Source organism: Adiantum capillus-veneris, chromosome 24, assembly GCF_014529385.1.
Source record: "Adiantum capillus-veneris isolate H3 chromosome 24, ASM1452938v2, whole genome shotgun sequence".
Taxonomy (NCBI): Eukaryota; Viridiplantae; Streptophyta; class Polypodiopsida; order Polypodiales; family Pteridaceae; genus Adiantum; species Adiantum capillus-veneris.
This window is the reverse complement of record NC_140954.1, coordinates 16087234-16112168: the sequence shown is the minus strand read 5'-3', so window position 1 is coordinate 16112168 and position 24935 is coordinate 16087234.

Sequence of the window (24935 nt, the reverse complement as noted above, 5' to 3'; positions counted from 1 at the left end):
GACATGCCATTTCATCAGCGGCTTGCACGCTTTGCCACCATAGCACAACCCGCCAAACAATATGTGCGGCTTGAAGCTGTTGATGTGCGAGCAATGCGTAAGGGGAAGGATCGGAAACACTTTTTTCTTTGTTCAGGCCATAATGATCTTCCTCCTTCACGAGTGCCCAGCAGACCCTGACGTAGTGCTACCACACTTGAAGATCGGCGGGGTACTGGCTGATGTGAAGGACCCCAAGCCCGCGGCCATTGACTCATCCACAGAGGAGAGGACGCTTGCCTTGACCTACCCTGTAGGGATTCAAGGCCTCTTGGAGGCCTCTCCATCTGTCGGTTCATCCTCGGGACCGCCAGAAGGAACCACCACTCGGGATGCCATCCCTGAGGTAGAGATTACCCGCTTCTCCTCCATTGTGGTGGGTGGGAAGGAGTTTGTGTTTATGCACGATCTAGAGAAATCCTTTGAGCTTCGCATGGATGAGTGTTTCGCCATCCTCGATGCCCATGGCAAGTTTGAGGTTGATACCACCACCTCCCATGACAATGATCTCCCTACTGCCCATGGGGAATACTTTGGCGGACACAGTGGCGATCGCACAAGCCGAGGTGGCAACGGCCGAGCAGGCCAAGGTCTCTGAGGAGGAGTTTGTGGCCGTGCAAGCCATGTGTTTGGCTAAATGTGCAAGAGTGGATTCACCACCACCTGCTGCAACACCTGTTCTGCTTGATCCAAAGGGGAAGTCAAGTGTGGATCTTTACTTGCACCCAGATGCCGATGTGGAGGATCATAGACAAGAGGTATAGATGCTCACTTACATTTGATTGTTACAAATAATTTTGTTAATGTTATATCATAATTCTGTGCCATATCTCAGAAAACCTATGTTTTGCAGGATGTTCTGGAGGTTGACGCCTGGGCGCAACGGTCAGGGGGGAGGAGGACGCCGTTCGGACCTCAAGCGGCACTTGCTCACTACCTCGGCACACTTCCCACTGGTGTCATGGTGTTTGTCCATGCCGACTACTCTCCCAATGGTCGCTACAACATTTTTGCTCTCCGTTCACTCTCCAAGGCTTGTGTTTAACAACACTTGCCCAAACGGCCAACCTTGTAGTGCTTGTAAAAAAAGATTTTGCAATATCCACTTTCGGTGGTAACTTTCGCGGGTGCCTTATTGCCCATGTCGGCATGAACCAAGTTGTAGGGGTTAATGACACCCAAGAAATCACAACCACTTTACTTAACAGGGAGCCACCCCAAAAGGCCAAGCGCCAAAAAATTGTAATTCGAAAGATCGTAAAGCAAAAGCCGGATATCATGTAAAGCATTGATTTCTTTAATGAAACTACTTTTTGGTGTCTATGACTCTCTTTCTTGCAAGGTTTTGAATTTTTTATATGTTGGGCTTCCATTGTGTATGAGAAGCACCAAAATTTTTGATATGACTACTAAAGGGTTTGGTAGGCATTAAAATTAATAAAATGCATACTTTGTCATATCTAGGCTTCCAAAGTTATGGATGTGCCTACTAAAGGGCTTGGAAGTCCCTAAAATGGGCTGCCACAAGGGCGCGCATTGGGGCCTTCCATCAACAAATGTGGGCAAATGCGCGCCCTTGTGGCAGATGATTTTGGACCCATTTAGGAGCATACCCAGGTGCAAAACAGAGTGACACGACATTAATACCCAGTTGCAAAACAGAGTGACAAGACATTAATACCCAGTTGTAAAACAGAAAGACAAGCATATCCAGGTAACCTTAAGCCCATCTTGCCCCAGATAGTTGTATTAACAAACCACAAGAGAAAACTATGTGGCAATATCTAGTCCATTTTGGAGTATAAGACTGACATGGACTAAGGGGGGATGATTGCTAGAAGCATCTATGCTAATTCAAGCATTGAAGCAAACAAAACATACTTATTGCTTGTCAAAATTGTATGGAAACCATTGGAAAGTGTTTGGAATGCATTAGAAAAGGCTGCCACAAGGGCGCGCATTGTGTCCATCCATAGACCTCTGGAAGCCCCAAATGCGCGCCCTTGTGGCAACCAGTTTGGGGGCATTCCAAGCCATTTTCAACACTTTGTAGATGCTTTTGCCATGCAATAGTGAGTCACATAGCATGGATATATATGGAAGTGCATGCCCCACTTAGCCAAGGTGCTAAATGTAGGCAATTTTTCACAATAACAAGCTAATGGCTACATACATACAATAGAAGGTAGACAAAACTTGGACCAGTGCTACATCGCATGGTACATAATTAAAACAATACAATGCGCAGTGGGGTATACAACAAAAGACGCTTATATTCAAATTCTTCCCAATACAATGCACAGAGTGGGGTATACAATCAAAAGACGCTTGTATTCAAATTCTTCCCAATCTTGGAGTTCCGTAAATACAAAAAGGTTTGATGCCTAGTTACAAGCTACTCCTCATGGCGCAAACGGCGAGCAAGCTGCATATCCTTGGGCATAATGGTTACACGCTTTGCATGGATGGCACAGAGGTTAGAATCCTCGAATATGCTAGTTAAATATTGCTCTGCTGCCTCTTGGACTGCCTCTATGGCCACGTCGCCCATCCGAAACTGAGTGTTGTACAATTGCAAAACCTCCCTGCATAGCCTTGCAAAAGGGGCCCTCCGAATCAAGAGCTCAGTGCTCTTCTGATAGTGTCGAATCTCCGCAAAAGCACGGCTGCGCTTTCGTACCTTCTGAGGTCGATGTGGAGGTGCATTTTTGGCACGAGTTGGGGCAGCTTGCTTCCTCTTCTTGTAGACAATGCTCTTTCTCTTTTTTTTCTACACAGGCACTTCCAACACCTCATAATCTGATTCCACCCACTCTCCATCTGATTCGTGCTCTTCACTATTGAGCGGATGTGATGGTGTAGGTCCACTCCCTTTAGGAAGTGTCTTACCCCCAATAGACATGTGAGCCTGATAAGTTTGTATTTGGACGCCAACCCATGGGGCATCTTCATCCGTTTGCGTCTCTTCGGAGCCTTCTGACGGTTGCTTTTGGCTGTTTGTTTCTTTGCCTTGGTCGCTCTCATCCTCCCTGTTGCCATCAGAATCGTTGGAGTCCGATGAATAGACAACAAGGCGATGCTTCCTTCTCTCTTTTGCTGCTGTAGAGGACTGGCCATGCTGATTTGAAGCTCCAGCTTCTTCTGTGTGGACTTCACCTTGAGCTTGTGAAGTTCCAGCTTCTGTTGTTGTACCTTTGAGTCGTTGGCCATCCGGCCCCTCTGGATATGCAATCCTAGCCGTTTGCTTTGTTCTTGCCATGGTAGCACCTAGTAGGGAAAATGACAAAATGAGCGCCTTCAACCTTTAAATAGGTTTTTTTGAGATTTGGGCCCTTTCACACTATGCAGCCAATTGAGTGAAACTCAAATAAACCAATTGAATTTAACAACTAAACCTAGATCATGCGGACGGCTGACGTGACGCCCAAACGCTGCCTTTTCGATACTTAGTTGCACGCCAAGCTTCATGGCCCATGGACACTCGCGAGCGTTTCCACTTCTCGGATGCTGTAGTACGGGAGGCGTTGCGTAACTGCTTTGCTAACATCGACTCTCTTGCTTTCTCAATAGTACGAGTTCTCCCAAAGGTGTGCCTAAAAAACCAGTTAAACATCTCTTGGAGGTAGTTGGAGTGTGAGCTACCACCACCATGCCGAGTATTCTTGAAGTAGACTCCTTTTGCTCGATAGTGGGACTTCTCCATGCCTTGTGTACTCCATATATCAAGCGAACCATAGCGGTCCATGAAGTATGCACCATGCGCATAGAGAATGTGCTAAAACAACCAAAAAGGAGATAAGCCAATAGAAAAGTTTCATTTTCAAACATTGCATATGTATTAAGTCTGTTAAAACAAACCATGTAGTGTGTAATCTTGCTTTCAGACCATCCATCCTTAGCGGCCTTTGTGAATTCATAAAGCACCTTCTTGAACTCCTCTCGCTGCTCAACGGTGGTGCTTGAAAGATTCATCAATTGCACAACCTTTTGAAAGGATGACCATACTAGCTTGCGTTGGTTAGCAACCTCCACATTGGGATCTTTGTCCATCGTGCATGAACACAAATCTTTCCACAACTCCCACCGCTTCTCACTTGCTAGATCGACACTTGCCTTGGATACCTGCATTGGAGACTTTGACATCTTCTTGAAAAATCGACGTGACTTGGCTCCATTCATGGAAACCTTCTGTGCCACCTCATATGTCTTCTCCCTACAAGTCTCTGCTACAATGTTCACCCTTGATCGGTGACATCCAATCTCATTAAGGAGTGTCTCCACCCCCTGCAAGGAGTCTTTTGACCGTTCAAGGGGCTTCATTGTGAAAGCATAATCAATGTGATGCTTTAGGATCCTATCAAATATTCGCATAAACGCATGCAATGTACAAAAGTGAACATTGTTGAGGGAGAATGGAATTATGGGGTTCCACCCAGGATCTTTGCTATCCCTATTGGGCACCTACAGCATATCACATGAAAGAACCGAAGTTTGCCACTCCCTATTTATATGGTCATCATTATCTTCGTCCTGACCTTCCACTTGAGTTGCTTGACTTGTCTTGTGCCCTTTCGTACAGAATGGACAGGGAAGTAAAGAATTTGCACCTTGTTTGCATCCAAGCATGCACTTTATGGTCTTTAGATCACTACCTAAATGCCATTCAACATCAAACTCCCCACGTCCTGGAACCATGAGCTTATCACCGTTTATTTGAGCTTTAATGACCTCTGTGACCCATGGGATTCTACTGAAAATCCATGCAAGGACTTCATGTGTCTCTTTCGGAACTTCAATTGCACCAAGCCACCATATATCCTTCTCTGATTGCACACTAAAAGAGGGCTTTGTCGCTTCACTCGAACTGCAAGATTGCTTGGCATAAGCTAGGGCTTCATTCATAAGTGTGATGCTCATTCTCTCCAACTTTCTCCCTTTAACAATTACACACTCATCCAACTTCAGCACGAACACAAGCTTGCCTTCAAGAACTACCAACAATATAAAGCCTTAGAATGCATGTTATGACACATCATAGAGCATGTAGGCAACTCTAAACTAACCTGCATCACTCAAATTGTAGAAAACAGCCATGGACTGCTGCAATCGTATCAAGTCCACAAAGATATTGTTGAATTTGGTGTAAAAAAACCCTTCTGTCCGCAACACACTGTTAGAAATAGCACCACTTTCCTTCCCGCGGCCCTTCCTTCCTTGTGATTTTCTACGGAGCGGCTGAAGAGGCATCGTGTCTTCAATATACAAGTAGTCCCCTAATCGGTGAACAACATCTTCATTTGACACCTTCTTGGCAATCGCCACTCTGTGAGAGGAAGTGGGAATAGGTTTTCCGTGACTCCTCGACTTCTTAATCCATCTTTTAACACTTGATGTATTGCTTGATAGCCCTTCGTACTAATCCCAACAACATCACAAATATCCTGAACATCTAGATCAGTGACAATATTAGAAAAATCACTAAGAACTCTCTTAGTGATTGCGTCTTTCAAGTGTTTTGCCTCTGGAGCATCAAGCATCCCAATAAAATCCTCTTTGTTGAAACAAGAACGAAGTAAAGAAGCCATAGCTAACGCATTCTCGCCGCCGCACGTTTCTTGGACGAAGTTCCTATTGCCCAAAACAACAATGATGAGCGGTATTAGACTTAAACAACATGAGGGACATAACATGTTACCTCATAGCTGTCGCCCTTCGTTTTCTTGCACCTCCACGTGGTGCAAGAGTCTGAATTTCGGACAACTCTCGTTTCCTCACCCTACCTCCCATGGCAGTACTCTTCATGTGTGAAAGAGTATCCTCAAGCTTTTTAATTACATTTTGCTTGGTTGTGATGGTGCTCTTTGCCTCCTCAAGCGCACTAGTAGTTGTTTGCATCTGATCTTGAAGATTGTGGAAACTCCCATTGAGCGACTGCCAATGACGCAAGTAGATCTCGGACCGTGCAATCTCGTGTTTGTTGAGTTTCTTGCAGTAGCCCAACAAACCTTGCTCTCCATTTCCAACGTACTGAAACAGAGATGGAATGTTTGTAAAAGACGGATGAACATTGAGAGAAGGATCCTTTGGATACAAGCATCCGTCTATCCAGAGATCCACATTCTTATCCCCTTGAGCGCGGCATTTGTTGGCTGAAGGTAATGTACCCAAGCATGTTTTCTTTGTCGGAACATACTCTTGAGGTAGGTGTAGGAAAAGCCCTGAAGACCTATCGCGTGAACAGCTTGCTGGGACATTGGTCACGTCGTCAAGAGGCATTGTAGGATGGAGAGATGGAGCTTGAAGGATGGAGAGATAGAGCTTGTAGGATGGAGAGATGGAGCTTGAAGGATGGAGAGATGGGTGTGTAGGTGCAGCAGCAGGTGCAGGTGCAAGGGGGATGGGTGTAGGAGAGGAGCTTAGATTAGGAGGGAAAGTTTTCAATTTTGGGGAGAATTTCCTAAAAGTTTTGGAGGGAGTCAAAAAATGTTGAATTATGAGTAATTTAACTTAAAAATCTTTTTTTTAATATGTATATATGTTGGGGGTACTTTTTAGGGAGGAATAGAGTTTTTTTGAAAGTTTTTGAAAAAAGTCATTTTTTTAACCTCTTTGACCCACGGATTTGCTTAGGTGGCATGGGAGAGTTAAGAGGCCACTTACAAGTTGGGCAAAAAGCTAGAGAGAGAAGACCCCCTACCCCCCTACTTTTCAAATGGTTTACCCCCCCCTTCCCTACTTTTTAAATAGTTACCCCCCCCCTTCCCCCTACCTTTTTAGGGGTCAAAGGTGGAGGAGACCCTACCAAAATAGCCCCATTCAAAACCTTTGTCCCCCTTAATCTTGGCAGGCTTCCTTGAAATTAGGGATTCTTACAAGGCCCATGGAGAGTCCATTTTTTTCCTAATGAAGGATTTGGCCAAAGAAAATCATTTTCTTGGTATGCATATGTGAGATCCCCAACCCGGCAATACCAAGATCGGGATGGGATCCTTGACAGGTCTCTAGGTTTGATAAAAATCAGAGTCTCTAAACAAGAAACATCCAAGGAATAGACCTTTACATTGACAATGGCTTGGGTCTATAGCCTTAGAAGAAGACCTAGTCCTGTCTCGCAGCGGAAACGGAACAATGTATTAAAAGTCCCAAAAAAACTATTTCGGCCCTATAACTGCCACAATTGGGCTAAGGTATCCTCAACCAATGGTTTTTCCCCCCTAACAGATGTGAGGGCACAACCTCTGGTGGACTCATCTTCCAAGTGAAGAAGTTTTCTAAAAGTTTTAGTGCGCAGGGATGGATAGTTACCTGACTAATCAGGTCCACCTGTCCATGATTGACAACTTTAGTCAATCCCCACTTACCACCCTGCACTCACACATAATTTATTTATTTTCTAATTACTATCACATTGTTTTAACATTTAAAATAATGGTTTCTTTTAATGTTCCATCACACTATTTACTTTAATCAAGTATAAAGATAGTATTGAAAAGTATTCTTTCAACAAATAGACATCTTTAAACTTAAGACAGGGTATTGTCAATCAAAACATTGTCCATAATAACCATGACCAGTACTCTTCTTGTCTCAAGACCACCTAAGGGCGAAAAACGGCACCTATTCCTTGTTCATAATCCGGAGTGAATAAACCCCCACCCAAGGTTCTCGATGCCCATACACCAAACCAGTTGTCCATACAACCTGGCAGATCCCCTATGATAAAAAACGGTATCTAACTTATGTAGAAACATCAAGACATGACACAGGGTAGAAACTCAACGTTCATGGGGGTAACTGACTTATCCGTGGTTGGAAAGCCATCATTATCATCAAAATATACCAAGGAGTCGGAGGTGTCTTGAGACAAGATGTCTTAAGGATGATCAATCATATCTTTCCTAATTCAACCAATTTTAACCCAAACAATTCTTTCCTACATTATAAACAATGCACGTTGGAAGTTACCCTCTGTCTTTGGTCAATTATTCATTTTCTTATTCTTACTCACTCCTTACGTATGCAATGCTAACTTATAAAAGAACTTAAACTATTTAAAAACTTAATTAAATAATGGAAAACCCACCTGGGACTGATCAGCCATCTGCTGATGCACTGGCGCCCGAAGACTCTCCTTCGTAGGCCTACTACTAGGCCCAGCTTCATCTTCGTGCGACGCTCTAGTTGTTTTTAGAGCTCTGCCCTCATCATCAGATGTAGGATTGGCTCGGGTCGTTTTAAGTGCCATAACTTCTTAATCCTTATAAAAAGGACGTCTAATCACTAGATAAATTATCCAAAAGCTAGATTTAACCTTGGTATCCAATTTTTTCAAATCTAGGTTAAATTTGTAGTCTTAATTGGTATAGCCTTGACCTAGTAATTTCTTATTTGCCTAAAATAGGCATGATAACTTTTTTCACAGCTTCTCTAAGGGTTTTCTAAGCTATCCTAATTTTGTTATAATTTTGTATATCTTTTTTCTAATTTTTCCATTGAATTTTAAGCTTGAAATCTGCTTATTTTGAGTTTAACATTTATTCTATTTATCTTCTCTTAAAAACATCATTTTCTCAACTTTACATCATAGGTTTACACTTACTATAATTTTTCTAAAAACTTTTGATCGCAAAGTCTATTTATTGTAATTAATGTTCTGCTAACAATAGGACTTTTAGTCAATTATAATTTTCTAAACTTACTAATAAATTATGGTATAATTATCACAAGAAGATAAGAATATTTTTTATCTCTGGTAATTATCTTATTATTTTTCAACTTGATATATAATTTTCATCTTCAATTTTCAGCTAAAATTAGTATAATTTGACTGAAATAAATATCTATACTACTTTTCTAACCTTGACATAATCATCACCACCTCTTTATTATGTAATCTAGCTTTGATCAATAGGATGTAATCATATAACATGATTTACTAATTTTCCCCTTTAAATTTTAGCCAAAATTAGTATATTTTGACTTAGATAGATATCTATACTAATTTTCTAACCTTGACATAATTATCACATCCTTTTCATTATGTAATCTAGCTCTCATAAATAGCATGTACCATATAGCATGATTTACTAATTCCCCTCTTTAGTTTTCAGCTAGAATTAGTATAATTTAACTTAGATAAATATCTATACTAAGTTTCTAACCTTGACATAATTATCACAGCCTTCTTATCATATAATGTAACTCTCATAAATAGTATGTAATCATATCACATGATTTACTAATTTTCCCCTTTACTTTATCTTCAAAAATAGTGTTTTTCTACTAAGATAATTAGCTCAACTAATTATTTGTCGTTAAGATAATTATGACAAATTTTTTAACATGTGATTTACCTCTGATAATTATCTCAAAGATTTTTAGTTTAATTTACTATTTTCCCCCCATTAATGTATCCTTAAAATCAGTGTTTTCCTACTGAGATAATTAGTTAAACTAATTACCTGAGATTAAAATAATTATCAAAGGTTTCCTAAGATGTGTTTTCCCTCTGCTAATTATCTCAAAGCATTTTGGATCAGTTTGCTATTTTACCCCTTTTATTTTCCTTTAAAAACAGTGTAATTCTACCGAGATAATTAGTTAAATTAATTATATGAAAGTCCGATAATTATCTCAAAGCTTTTTGAATTAGTTTGCTTTTTTTTTTCTACTTTTAATTTCCTCTAAAAATAGTGTAAATATGTTGAGATAACTAGTTAAACTAATTATCTGAGGTTAAAATAATTATCTTGGGTTTCATAAAATATGATTTACCTCTGATAATTATCTCAAAGCATTATGGATCAATTTTCTATTTTTTCCCTTTCAATTTCTCCTAAAAATAGTATAATTATACTAAGATAATTAGTTAAACTAATTATCTAAGGGTAAGATAATTATCACAGGTTCCATAAGATGTGATTTACCTTTGATAATTATCTCAAAGCATTTTGAACTGATTTGCTATTTTTTCCCTTTTAATTTCCTCTAAAAATAGTGTATTCTGCTAAGATAATTAGGTAAACTAGTTATCTAAGGTTAAGATAATTATCACGGGTTTCCTAAGATGTGATTTATCTCTAATAAATATCTCAAAGCATTTTGGATTAGTTTGATTATTTTTTCCTTTACTTTTCTCTTTTAAACAGTGTAATTCTGCTTAATTAATTATGAAAATTACTCAAAAAATTACAAGATAATTTTTCTAACATAATGACAGTTTAACACAGCTCTGATAATTATCTCATCTTAATCTAAACTTAATTAGTATAATTATCATTAATTTATGGTTAAAATGAGTAATTTCAGTCCTAATATGATATAATAACTAATTAGCTTAGTATCCTTAACATTAATCACAATAATCAAGAGAGAATTTTGAATTAAGAGAGGATTTTTGAGTATACATAGGTTTAATCTTCAATTAATTAAGAAATTTGTAAATAGGTTAACCTAGCTTTGCTAATTAAGAAAGGTTAGTGCTAATTGTCGTTGATTAACCAACTAGAGATTTTCTCTCTAGTGATTTCTGCATAGAGGTCCTTCTAGATGAGAGAGAATGTACCAAGGCTCCGAATCTATCTGAAATTGTGAAGCAAGGGTCATATTTATAGGTTTCTGGACACTCACAGGCGTGAAAATGGCAGTAACTTGCATCCCAAGCAGCCTTACAACTCGAAAAACGCCCCTTGCTGCTAAATCTAGTCTAGGAAAGTTCATCATTACCCCACACAGCCCCACAAAATCGATTTTCCGCTAGTTTGTTGACTTTTAATGATTAATTTTGGAAATTTCTGCAATTTCTAGAACCGTAGGATAAAAAGTCTTTAGCAGTAATAATTACTAAAACCATTCAATTTTACTTAACTTATTAAATTTATAGTGTAACCTTTCAGAGCCCGTAACTTTTTCAGATTTTTTTGAAATTCGGTTCTGAAAAATTTTAACCCTAGTAAAGCTCTGGTTACGGTTCCAAAAATACCAATATTTACCATAGTTGGATCATTCTACAATGTTTTCTTAGGCTTTGTACAATTTCTAAGGTTTCAGAAACTGGACACCTTACAGCATATCGAGAGAGAAAAGAAAAAGGGTATTCTTGAGCTATGTTAAGAATCCAATATCCACAAGGCCTTGTAGTGTTTCAATATGCAAGGGGGAAGGCAATGAGTACCCACTATTTCCATATTTGAAACTAAGCAAGGCAGATTCTCCCAAGTCAAATGTTGAGCGAGAAAAAATGGCAAGTTTGTCATATTCTTTAGTTGTAGGTTGTCTTGTGTATGCTACGGTAGCTACAAGGCTAGCCAGTGCATTTGTAGTGGGAGTGGTTCATCTATATATGGATAATCTTAGCAAGCAGCATTGGATAGCAATGAAACACTTGAAGGGTGCAGTGAGCACGTGTTTACACTTCGGTAACAATGATGCATTTATTGTTGGCACATGAATGCAGATTATGTGGGTTGCAAAGATAGTAGGATATCTAGGTCTAACTATGTTTTCATATTTGTAGACGGAGCCATTTCTTGGCGATCGTCTCTCTAAGATTGTATGTCTTCTTCCACTATAGAGGCTGAGTACATTGCAGCGTTATATGTCATCATAGGAAGCTATATGGTTGGAACATTAGTGGGAGATTTAGACATTCATTAGGTTCTAGTTTTGCACTATGATCGTCAAAGTGTCATTGTTTTGGCAAAGAATTCCATGTTTCACTCTAAGTCAAAATACATTGAGGTGCAATATCATCTCATTCGGTATATATTGGCAGATAATTGACTATAGTCTATCAAGGTCCATACAAATGATGAGCAAATGACAATCCCACGGATGCTCTTACAAAGATCCTAGCTAACAAGTGTTTTGCACATTGCATCGAGTTGATGGGTGTAGGGTGAAGCTTCTGGATGCTTCATAGTTGTATATACTTATTGCATAGACTAGATTTAGTCCTAGCCACTTACGACCACTATGGCCTTTGAAGGTCGATGCGGTTGATACCCGATTACACACCCATCGCACTAACCCTATCTCTTATTCATATATACTAAATGAAATAAGCGAGTAGCTCATAGTTAGAGTTGACTCCACCCACTTTATGTTATCTCTCTCTCTCTCTCTCTCTCATTATTTTTATCCAAAAAACCATCTCAGTCCTCTCTTTTTTCCTTTTTCCAAATCTCTCTCTCTCTCTCCCCTTTCTTTCCGTTTTCTCCTTTTTTTTTGTTCTCCAAAGAAACTATCTCTCTCCTTTTTTTCCTTTTTCAAAAATAAATCTCTCTCTCTCTCTCTCTCTCTCTCTCTCTCTCTCTCTCTCCCCTTTTTTTCATTTGCTCTCTTTTTTCTTCTTTCAGTCTCATTGTTTTATCCAAAAAATTTGTATCTCTCTCTCTCCTTCCTCTTTTTGTAGCAGCATTTTTGAAGTGAATAGGTTTAGGAAAGTTGACTCTCATCTCTTATTTTTTCATACAATGTCTTTTGGCACTCCCAAGGGTTTTTCTTCTTCAACAAGGTCCACAACCATTGTAGAAAATGATCCAAAATCTCCTAAGTGTGGAGATAGCAACACAACCACTCAACCAATGACATCGAACACCATGACCATGGCATATTTGGTATCCTTGCAAGAGACCGTAAACAAACAAGGTGAAGACTTACATGCACTTACAATGGAGAATGGCACGCTAAGGATTCTTGTGGTTGAGAGTGAGAATCTCAAGAGGACACTTGAGATGCAACAACACGTTTGATGCAACTTGAAGAGGAAGTCAAGGAATATAAACACTCTCTTGTGGACTTGAATGCTTTGAAGGAGCACCTGAGCAAAGTAGAGCATGACCATGTATTGAAAGAGGAGAAATTTGACATCATGATCCGGGATGTATGCGACATGAAAAATGTATGCACAAACAAGTCTTGGGTTGATGTATGTGGTAGCAATGTGGTTCCTAATTCCTCCCTCATACAAGCTATGGCTCAAACAAAGAATGTTGAGAATGTGGATGTGGAGGAGTTGAAGGAACGGGAGCGTCGTTCCAAGAACATTGTTATTCGTAGAATTCCCAAAGAGAAGTTAGAGGTACCTCCTTCTCTTGCCATAGTTATCAAAGATTTTTTCAAAATCCACTTTGGCATGTCCAGAGTTATGGTCTATGGAGCACATAGAGAGGGTAAGCAATGAGCTCCTTGCTTGGGATAACGACCAATTGTATGCACACCATGCCGGATGAGACCAAACAAAAGATTATCCTTGATAATAGTTGGATCTATTTGAGGGATACGAAATGTTTTGTATGTGAAGATCGCACTATTAAGCAACAAAATATGCGTCGCAAGGCATATGAGAAAAGGAATAAGAAAAACAAGGAGATCTCTCACGAAGAAAGTTGCCCAAGGAGGAGGCAAGTCCCTCGAGAAAATAGGAATGTGCAACCTATGAGGTTGAGTTACAATTGAAAATATGCTTTTGTAATTGCAATGGATACCCATGGAATGCGGGGGTTTGCATTGATGAACTAACAGTCAAAGTGGATGTTGTACTTCTTGTTGAAACTCGGGAGCATGATACACAAAGGATTAATGGCTTTGAGAATAACAATGTACATTCATTGATGTGGTCAAAGAATCTCAAGAAACAAAGAGGGCCAGGAGGGGTAGTATGTATGGTTAAGAAAGGATTGGAAGATTTTGTATCAATTGTGAAAGATGACAAGTACAAATGTTATGTATGGTTGAAAACTATGACACCAAAAAGAGCACTCATTTTTGTACCCGGTTGCTACATTCCTCATCATGATTCCCTCTTTTATCCTTGCATGGATAGAGATCAACAATTTTTTGATTTAGAAGAGGGAATTGCTTATTTCAAAGGCAAAGGTGATGTTATTGTATTTGGGGATATGAACTCGCACAAAAAACATTGCAACATGATACTCAACAATTTGATATGTTATATATTTCAAGGGAGTTTGAGGAAGTTCACTTGTATGATCGTACTTCAATGGATTAGAAAGAGTTGGATCACTATGAAAAGTTACTTTTAAACATGTGTAATAGCACGGGTATGCTCATTGCCAATGGTGTATATTTGTGGAGTGGAACCAATGGACTTACATGTGGAAAACATAATAGGGATAGTGTGATTGACCATATGCTACTCTCCAAAGCCATCATGTATCGCATAAAGAGTTTTATGTTTGGCCAATGAACCCCAAAATCAGACCATCGAACCTTATATATTGACCTTGCATGTAGAGAAGCAACTAAACATGATAATCTCAGCCAAAGGGAAGAGACGTTATTACTATCTATGGATTTTAAATTGGCACCATTTCACATTGAAATGGTTGAGTAAAAGTTATGGATGACAAAGCTTCAAAATGACGCACCATCGGAAACTAAATGGAAAGCTTTCAAGAAAGTTATTTGTTCTTGTGCCGAAGAATGCTTTGCCATAAAGCATGTCCATGGTATCAACAAAGATAGATCACGCAAAAGGTGGTTTGATAAAGAATGTCAAGATACTCAAGAGTCCTTGATAAAGCTTGATGCAACTATGGATAAAGACAACTGTCAAAGTCATTTGCATACATACATGGCATTGATTCAAAATAAGAGAAGAAGATAGTAGAAAGTAAAGCAACAATTTTTTCAAGTCCAAGAAAAGGCACATGCATGTGGAAGATTTTGGAGAAACTTGAGGGGCAAGCGGGTTGAGAATTTTGGTAACTTGAACCTTGTGGATATTTTCACACATTGTAGGCAGCTATAGGAGCTACCAAATGCTAAAAAAATACCATTTTATGGTTCACTCCAATGTATGACCATTTTTTTTTTAATACTATTGAGGATATCTGCCGTGAGCTTGAAAAGTTGGCCACTCGCAAAGTAGGAGATCTTCAAGGTATCAAGCTGGAGATAATCAAATGGACGAGAGATTTTACACTTGAGTGGATGTGTAATATGTTCGACCTTGCACTTTAACATGGTATGCCTTATGATTGGAGTACTAATTGGGTCAAGCCTTTGCATAAAAGAGGGGATGTAAAGAATGTAAACAACTACCGGACTATAATGATTGAGTCTCTTATGGAAAAGTCTTTTGGGTGCATAATGGAGACAAAATTGAGTGATTGGGTTGAAGAGAATGACAAGCGTGCAAAAGGCAATGACATAGCACCATTAATCATCTTGTCACTCTTCGTGTTCTCATAGAGGAAAGTCGATTGGAAGGTAAACGATTATATTGTTGTTTTGCGGACTTTACGAAAGACTTTGATATGATTTCACGTAACAATTTGTGGAGAAGGACGGAAGAACTCCAAGTGCCAAGTGAGTTTATGCTTGCGGTTTCTAAAATCTATGAGAAGGTGATGTGTCAATTGCCACTGGAAAGAGGAATTTCAAAAAAAGTTGTAAGCACTATTGGGGTTAAACAAGGATGTCCGTTGCCACCAACTCTCTTTGGTCTATGCATCAATAAATTGGAACAAATGGTACTTGACTTTATGCAATAAGAAGTCATTGAAGAGGTCACTATTTGCAATGCAATAATCATGTTTTGGTTGTATGCGGATGATGTAGTGCTTCTAGCACAGGCTTTAGAAGATGCACAAAAGCTTATGGTTGTCCTTGAGAACTTTTGCTTGCATAGTGGGCCGATTCTGTAATAGAATTGTTCTTTTGATGATTTATTTGTAAAATATTTGATATTTTGATGAAGCATTGCAATGTTGATTTGGAATGTGGAATATGATCACTTCTCGGGTGTTGTGTGAGCAGATCAGTGATTGGCACGTGCTGGACAATAAGGAGATAGCAGTTATTCGGAATAAAACTGCCACCATTGGATTTTGTGGAAATCCTTAGTATTTTATGGTTCAATTATAAGTTGAGACGTAGACAACTATTAATTGCTATATTGAGCTCTTTACGAGCCATGACTATTTTATGCCCAAGTGTGAACTGATGTAACTCATGTTTGAGCATGTACTTTTCTACAAATTAAATACGTGCGAGAGGGACATGCTCACTCTTGCACGGAGGAGATTGCACCCACTGCTTCTCTCTCTCTCTCTCTCTCTCTCTCTCTCTCTCTCTCTCTTTTCGTGATTAGTTGAGATCATGTACGACCATGTTATATCAGGTATGATGTTGATTGCTTGGATTGTTTGTAGCCTATTATTCTTTTGGGGATTTTGTAGGCACATCATGCGACCGTTTTCAACAGTGGTAACAGAGCCAGAGACAACGCTCTTGGGATTACGACGATTTGAGCTAAGTTGTTTTTGTTATTTCTTTAAATTCTTTTTATCAATTTGTACAATACACAAGACTTGAATCGATTATGAATGAGATGAGTTCAGAAAATTTAAGCTGGATTAGCAAGCATTAGGAAAGTGGAGTCTGAACTTTTTCTTTCTTTGCATCATAATGCTCACATCAAATAATCCTTTGTAGTTCAATCAAAGGGAATATAAACTTTGCACTAGAACCCATTCTTCTCTCGTTTCTCTCACCCGAAAAAAAGGAAAAAAAGAATAGCTACATAAAGCAATGTATTGAGCAAGAGTATGCAGACATTGAAGAGGCTAAGTCCTGTGAATGCCATGTGAATCTCTTGAGTTGAACCTTCGGGGCTACGATGTAATCTGAGGGAGTGTCGACTATGTTGCCAACCTCAAGAGAGATAAACTGGCGTGGATAGAGTACTCAATTTTGCCGCCGATAGCAACCACCCATAATAAGGGAGGAAAAAAAAAACAAGGTAAAAATAAAGGAGGTACTGCTTCTACAGTCCATCAACAACAACCAATCGTTGCTTTGCTCACCAAATTCTCTTTCCACCTTCACCACACAATTTTTGTGGTGTGGCTCACCCATTTTTTTTGCCCCAACTTTTGATCTCTAGTGCACACACACACATACGAGGTGTTCTACAATAGCATGCGTGCACTATTCCATGCTTTTTCAATCTCACCCTTTCCGTTGGCCAGAAAATAATGCTCATTCACTTATTAGTTACTTTTAACCATCTCCATTAATTAAAAAAATATAGTAGCAACCACTATTACATCTCGTTGCTCACCCCTAAAATCACCAATTTTTTGTTTACGTTTACTTCGAGAGAGGGCTCATCTCATGATGAGACCAATGGGATTCTTCCACAAATTTAGGGATTTTTCCTAGCTCGTTGGGCTTTTAATGGACAAAAAGGGGGTATTTTTGGGCTAAAAATGGTCATAAAGTGGTCAAAAATAGCTCAAAATGCCACATCAATGATGGTGCCGTCGTTTCTCAAGTTGTGTGGGAAACTTTAGAGCCAAGAATGAGCACATTTGGGCACAGAAAGGAGATACATCCATTCCTTTACAGGGTGCTAGTGCAGTCCTGTGCTGCTTCCACTACATGGTTAAGGCTGTGAGGCCTCCAATTAGGGTTTCTCCTCCTCAAATAACTACTGAAGCTTCCATGAAATGGTCACAACGAAGAATCAAAGCGTAAATTTAGGGTTTTATAATAGGTCGAATGAGCACTGCATCTGTTCAATTGGGAGCGAGGCTACACCTAATCTTCACACACACAAGAGTTTTGAGTTAATCTCGGTTCATTTTAAAAGTGGAGCTTTCATGGCTGGAGTTTTTTTACTTTTTAGTGTGTTTTTGGATTCAAATCATCTACGCCTTGCTTGAATTTGCTATGAATCCTCACAGTAGAGGCCCGACGCTTTCGTAGTCGCACTGCACACTTCTTGACAACGCGATGACGACAATGAAGATGAACGTATGATCAAAATTTTGAAGGCTGCGTTCGAAGCTCAACAATCCAGCAAGGAGGCAAAGATAAGTAAAAAATCTTTCACGTTTTCAAGTTCGATGGTTGCAAAATTGATAAAACAGTGCTATCTTGGTTAACTCAATTCGACGATTATTTTGCTGGTGAATCTTTCACTGAAAAAGATAAAATCAAATGTGCTACTAATCACCTTTCTGGTCAAGCTTCATTCTGATGGAGTGTGCTTCGCAAAACGTAGGAACGACCATCAACTTGGGACAGTTTTCAAAAGCGGTCAAAAATTCCTTCCTACCCCCCCAGTTTGGCCTTGATGCTCGTCGTGCTTGGGCCAAATTCTCTTGGATGCAAGAAGACACTATTTCCCGTTACACCAACCGCTTCTGGGAACGCCTTCTACTCCTCCGTATGGTAGAAGAAGTGCCTGCAGACTCTCTCCAACACAAATATGAAGATGGTCTTCCCAATGGTATAGAGTCAAAACTCAATGCTCTCAAATCGATGTCTCTTTATGAAGCTATATCCTTGGCCTACGATGCTGAGAAAAAAATCAACTCTATCGTCCATGAAGTGTGCAACACTCACAAACCCAACCGTCCCAATTTTCAACCTCGCAGTCAGTGGGGTAACAACTACCGAAACCGCAATCGCAACGGTAATAATTTCAATAGGTACACCTCAAACCCTCGCACAAATAATTACACACAACACCCTCCACCCCCTTTTCCTCGTAGTCACCAAAATAATCATCGCCCACAACACAATTCCACCATTCCATCCACACACACTGCACCTCAAAATTCAAACACACATTATCAGCCCAACCCCGCTGCACGTCACAATGGTGTTTGGTGCTTCAAGTGCCACCGATACGACCATGTTGAAGCCAACTGCACCAACAATGGTCCACCCGGACCTTGCCAACCCACATCTCGCATACACAACATCAAAGATGAATCAGATCACTAGACGACGCCATGGCTGATTGCATAGCTGCAACACCACCTCACGTACCAGGTAAGCCAATTTCAATTCATGAATTGCTCTATTAAAGAGGCAAAATTCAAGATTCAAGTGTGTCTATTTTACACGATGATGGTAGTTCACACGATTTTATTTCTGAAAAATTGGTTAGAAAATTGAATTTAACCACCACATCATCTGCATACAAAGTAAAATGCACTTTTCAAGGAACTAGGTACAATGGCACACGTGAAATTATATCTCTCACAATTACTATTGGTGATTGCACAGAACAACATGATTTTTCAATTGCACCATTGCAATCCACTGACATCATCTTGGGCATGCCTTTTTGTCACCAACATAATCCACAAATTGACTATCGCACACACACAATGGATTTCATTTTCAATGGCAAATCTATTTCATTTTCTGTTGATGCATCATTTGCTATGTTCCCCTTGCTATCACACACACAAGCAAATTGTGCACTACAAAAAGATGACAAAGCATATATGATATTTGTTACTGAAGTAGAGCACACACAACCGTCTGTCTCTCACACACATAATGATTTCCTATCACAGTATGCTGATTGCTTTGTGGATGATTATCCCCCTAACCTCCCACCCTCTTGTGGTGAATTAGATCATAAAATTGAAATTTTTCCAGGCTCACAACCTCCACACAGAGCACCATATAGACATAGTCCCTTACACCAGCAAGAAATCCAAAAAAAAATCACCAAACTCCTAACAAGGGCCTCATCCATCCTAGTGCATCCCCTTTTAGTGCCCTAGTTCTTCTAGTCCAAAAGAAAAACAACATGTGCATAGACTATCGTGCATTAAACAAGGTCACTATCAAAAACCGCTATCCCATCCCACGTATAGATGACCTCCTAGATCGCTCACGAGGAGAGAAATTGTTTAGCAAAATTGACTTGAAATCAGGATACCATTAGATCCGTATGCACCCCAACAACATTTTTAAAACTACATTTCGTACCCAGTCTGGTCATTATGAGTTTATTGGTTTACCATTTGGTCTCACAAATACACCTGCTACGTTTGCTAGGATGATGAACAAAATATTTCTTGATTATCAAGACTTTGTTATTGTGTTCTTTGATGACATCTTGATTTTTAGTCGTGATGAGCACGAGCACAAACATCACCTGCATATTGTCTTTGAGCTATTGTGTGAGCACCAATTGTTTGCAAATCCTGACAAAAGTACATTTTTTCAAACTCACGTTGATTATTTAAGCCACATAGTCTCTGAAACAAGCATCTCCATTGACCCTCAAAAGATTGACACTATTAAAACATGTCCTATCCCCAAGTCTATGCATGACATCAAATCATTTCTAGGCTTAGCAAGCTTTTATCGAAAATTTGTCAAAAACTTCTCACACATATGTGCATCACCGATGACCACTTTACTTTGTCAAAAAGTACCATTCAATTGGGGGCCCACACAACAAAAATCATATGACACTCTCATGTTGGGTTTAGGCTGGCCATGTCCGGCCGCCCATCTAACTGCTACTATCCCAAGTGTATAGAACACTTGAGCCACTCTTCAATATATGTGTACATTATAATTGGGGGCCTTAATCTTTGGCTCACCCCCTTCCATACGTGTGTCTGTGTGCTCTTTCTCCCTGCCCACAGCTTCTCCTTCATAGATCCTGCTTCTTCAATTGGTATCAGAGCGACAAGTGGGAGCAGAGAGTTCAGCCATAGCTTGAGCTCGGAGCTTGAGCGGAGTTGAAGCTCAAGCTTAGAGGAGGAGAAGAGAGAGGGCTGCACATCAGATTTGAGACATTGCAAGAGAGTAATGTGCTTGCAGATGGTTGTGTACTGAAGTGTGTGTGTGCTGCAATTTTCAGCCCGTTTTAGTGTTCATTAAGAGATTTTCTGACAGAAGCCGTTTTTCAAAATTCTGTTCGAATGGCCTATTGAAAACAGCGTTTGCAACTTTTAGCCACTCACGCGCATCTGCTAATTCCTCACCGTTTGGAAGATACGTTTGATCAAGAGATTGTATGCAGACAACATCATGTTTTTTGCAGATCTGCATTCTACAGGTGTTTTGCCTCTTGTGTGAGGGCTTCCACAGCTCTTTCATTTCAGCTCCTAGATCCCTACTCTACACAGGTTTCCGGTATTGGATTGCATTTCGACAACGGCATCGACACACAGAGTACAGGTTGCAGCATTTATGTCAGTTTTGATTCCAGTGGGAGCAGTTTTTATGCGTACATGCATATTTTGACACTTTTTACAGTGTTTGAGCTCTTTTGAGAGCAATTTGCCTCCCTGCAGGGCTACTTTTTGGCATGCATATGCTTTTGGCGCCTGTTTGTGCGCAGTGACAGCCTTGTACGTCTTTGTGGATACTGCCAGTGTACGTCTTTTGTGGAGCCATCTTTTGGCTAGTACGGCAGTCCCGGCCATTTCTGAGACTTGGTCCGGAAGATAGCCATTTTTGAGACTTGGCTATACGTTTTTTTCTGCATAACCTACGTTGTTGAGGGTCGATAGCGTGAGGTTTTCATTGAGCTGGGGTATTCTCAAATGTGGAGATACCTTCGGTGATATAGGTAGCTGGAGCATCCCTTACGAGGCCTCGCCATAGGATATGTATAGAGTGGTATAGGTGCTTTTGACGCCGAGTTGGCGGTCTATGGTCAGTTTGACTGTTTATGCACCTCAGTTGGTCTCTATACAGTGTGCTTTTGAGAGGCATTGCTCTCTTCTATGCTTTGTGAGTGACATACTTGGTCATTTTGTCTCGTATTTTGGTTGACATAGTCCCAAATACAAAGGAGACTTTGCCGAAATTTTCCCAGAATCTTTTGGTAGTTTTGTCACCATGTCTACTAGCAACGACCGTGACATTTATGACATAAAGAAGTTTGATGGCACTAATTTTCAGCTTTGGAAGAACCAAATGCATGATGTGCTTGTCCAAAAGAAGCAAAAGTTGCCTATTACCTATGCGGCTAGAACTGAAGATATGCACATGACTCAGTTTCAGTGGGAGGAGCTTGATGAGCTATGCAGGTCTACGATTAGAGTGCACCTTGGAGAGTCGGTGTACTTTTCAGTGTTAGAATGCGAGACTGCTCATGCTTTATGGCAGAAATTATGCAACACCTATGAAAGGGATACGGCTAGCAATAAGGTTTTTCTGATGCGAAAACTTTTCAACCTTCGTATGAAGGAGTCAGCTAGCGTTGCCAGCCATATCAATGATTTTGATTCTCTTTTTGCCCAGATTCGTGCACAGCGCATGACCATTGATGATGAGATGAAAGCAATCTTTTTGCTTTGTTCGTTGCCACCCTCTTGGGATATCTTTTGCACAGCTGTTATTAACTCTGCTCCTAATGGTACGCTAAAGTACGATGATGTTACTAGTGCACTTTTGTCAGAGGAGATGCGTCGAAATACCATGATTAGCTCGCATCATGGCGAAGCTCATTACGTGAAAAGGGATGATAAGCAACGTAAGGGCCGTTCTTCGCAACGTGAGTCCAAGAAAGAGGGCAATAGAGATGCATCAAAGGATAGATCAAAGTCTCGTGGTCGCCGCAATGTTCAATGCCATTATTGTGATAAGTTTGGTCACATAAAGAAGGATTGTAAGCGTGACAAAGGTAAAGGCAAAGGCAAAGACAATGATGATAAAGAGGAGAAACCAAAGAGTTCAGTTAAGATTGAAGAACTGAACATAGTGCAAGATGATTGTGATGCACAAGACATCAATATGTTGACTGAAAATAATGATATATTTTATGATGCACAAGAAACTCTATCTTTGTAGAGTTCTATGCGAGCAGAGCTACTTGTTAGTGGTGAAGTGTCCCATACATGGATTCTTGATTCGGGAGCTTCGTTGCATGTCACACCTCATAGGCATTGGTTTACTACATATGAGGAAACCATTGGCACTGTTACGCTAGGTGACAGCTACTCTTGTGACATTGTGGGCATAGGTGATATTGCTATGGTTATGGAAAATGGGGTGAGGTTTACCATACATAATGTGCGTCATGTTCCAGGTTTGACACGAAATTTGATTTCGGTTGGACGTCTTGATGACTTGGGTTACAAAGTCACTTTTCATCAGCAGTCTTGGCGTATTGCAAAAGGTCATCTTATTTTAGCCCATGGTTCTAAAGTTGGTACACTTTATCCTCTTTATGTATCTGACAAGAACAATGTTCTTTCTGTAACCGAGCTGCCAACTGTTGCTTTGTGGCATAGCCGGTTAGGTCATATGTCAAAGAAGGGAATGGAAACTCTTTCTCGTTTGGCTACTAACCGTCTTTATCATTTTTTGATTTTCCCTTTTGTGAACACTGTTAATATTGTAAGCAAACACGAGCACATCGTACACAGTCTTTTGACAAAGAAAGAAAGCCCTTAGAGCTTGTGCATAGTGATTTATGTGGGTCTATGCCTTCTAAATCCCATGGTGGTGCATCCTATTATGTTACATTCATTGATGATGCAACATGGCATGTTTGGGTCTATGCCATGAAGTCTAAAGATGAGACTTTTTCTTGTTTCAAAAAGTTCTTATCTAGTGTGGAAACTCAGTCTGAATATAAGTTGAAAGCTTTACGCTCAGACAATGGTGGAGAATATGTCTCTAAAGAGTTTTCAGACTTCTGTCCAAGTAGGGGAATTAAGCGCAAGTTTACAGCTCCTTATACCCCTGCACAAAATGGTGTTGCCGAACGAATGAATAGGACCATCCAAGAGAGGATTATGTCTATGCTATCACAAGCTAATTTACCGCAAGCGTTTTGGGCTGAAGCATTATACACTGCTATGTATTTGATCAATAGATCACCACATGCTTCATTACAGTTTCGTGTACCTTTGGAGTTATGGTCAGGACATAAGTTGTCTTATGAAAAACTCTGTACATTTGGCTGCGAAGCTTATGCACATGTACCCAAGGAGTTGCGTGCTAAGCTTGACCCTAAGTCCAGGAAATGCATCTTTATTAGCTATGGTGTAGATGGTCCGGAAAGCCGATCAGTAATCCGTAGCAGTGATGTTGTCTTCAATGAGACCAAGATGCATAGGCAGCCAACGAAAGAGGTTGAATTCCAGAAAGTGACGTTTTTCGATGTATCACCTCCTGTACAGATAGCTCCAGAGCCAATTACTACACAGGCTAGTATAAGCTCTGATCAGCCGAGGAGATCTCAAAGAGTCTCACATCCGCCAGAACGGTTTGTTCCAGGCGTGGACTTTGTGTTGCTGACAGATAGTAGTGAGCCTTCTTGTTACAAAGAGGCCATGCTAGCCAATGATAAGGTTCAGTGGGAACATGCTATGAAGAGGGATCTATCCAATATTGCAAAGAACAAAACATGGAAACTTGTTCCATTGCCAAAAGGTAGGAAAGCTTTGCCTTGTAAATGGGTTTACAAGAAGAAGATTGCATCCAATGTTGAGAATTACAAAGCTCGTTTACTGGCCAAAGGTTTCAAGCAAGAATATGGTGTAGATTTCCAGGAAATCTTTTCTCTTGTGGTCAAGATGACAACACTAAGAATGTTGCTTGCTTTGGTTGCCACTGAAGATATGGAGCTTGATCAAATGGATGTCATTACAGCTTTCTTACATGGTGATCTCGAGGAAGAGATTTATATGCAGCAACCTGAAGGGTTTGTGCTAAAGGGCAAGGAACATTTGGTCTGTAAGCTTTTGAAAAGTCTCTATGGCTTGAAGCAATCATCCAGACAATGGTATCAAAAGTTTGATGCATTTATGCGTTCCCTAGGCTATAAGCGCAGTAATGAGGATCCATGTCTTTACGTGAAAAGACAACCAAATGGACAGCTTATTATGCTTATCCTTTATGTAGATGACATGCTTATTGCTGGTCATTCTAAGAAGGACATTGCTGACTTGAAAACCAAGCTGAAAAGTCAATTCGACATGAAAGATTTGGGTGAAGCCAATCACATTTTGGGTATGCGCATTACTCGTGATCGTAAGAAGAGGTTGTTGTACCTTTCTCAAAAAGAGTATGTGCACAAGGTTCTTGATCGTTTCAACATGCAGAAGGGGAAGGCTTTGAGTACTCCATTGCCTGCATACTTGAAACTT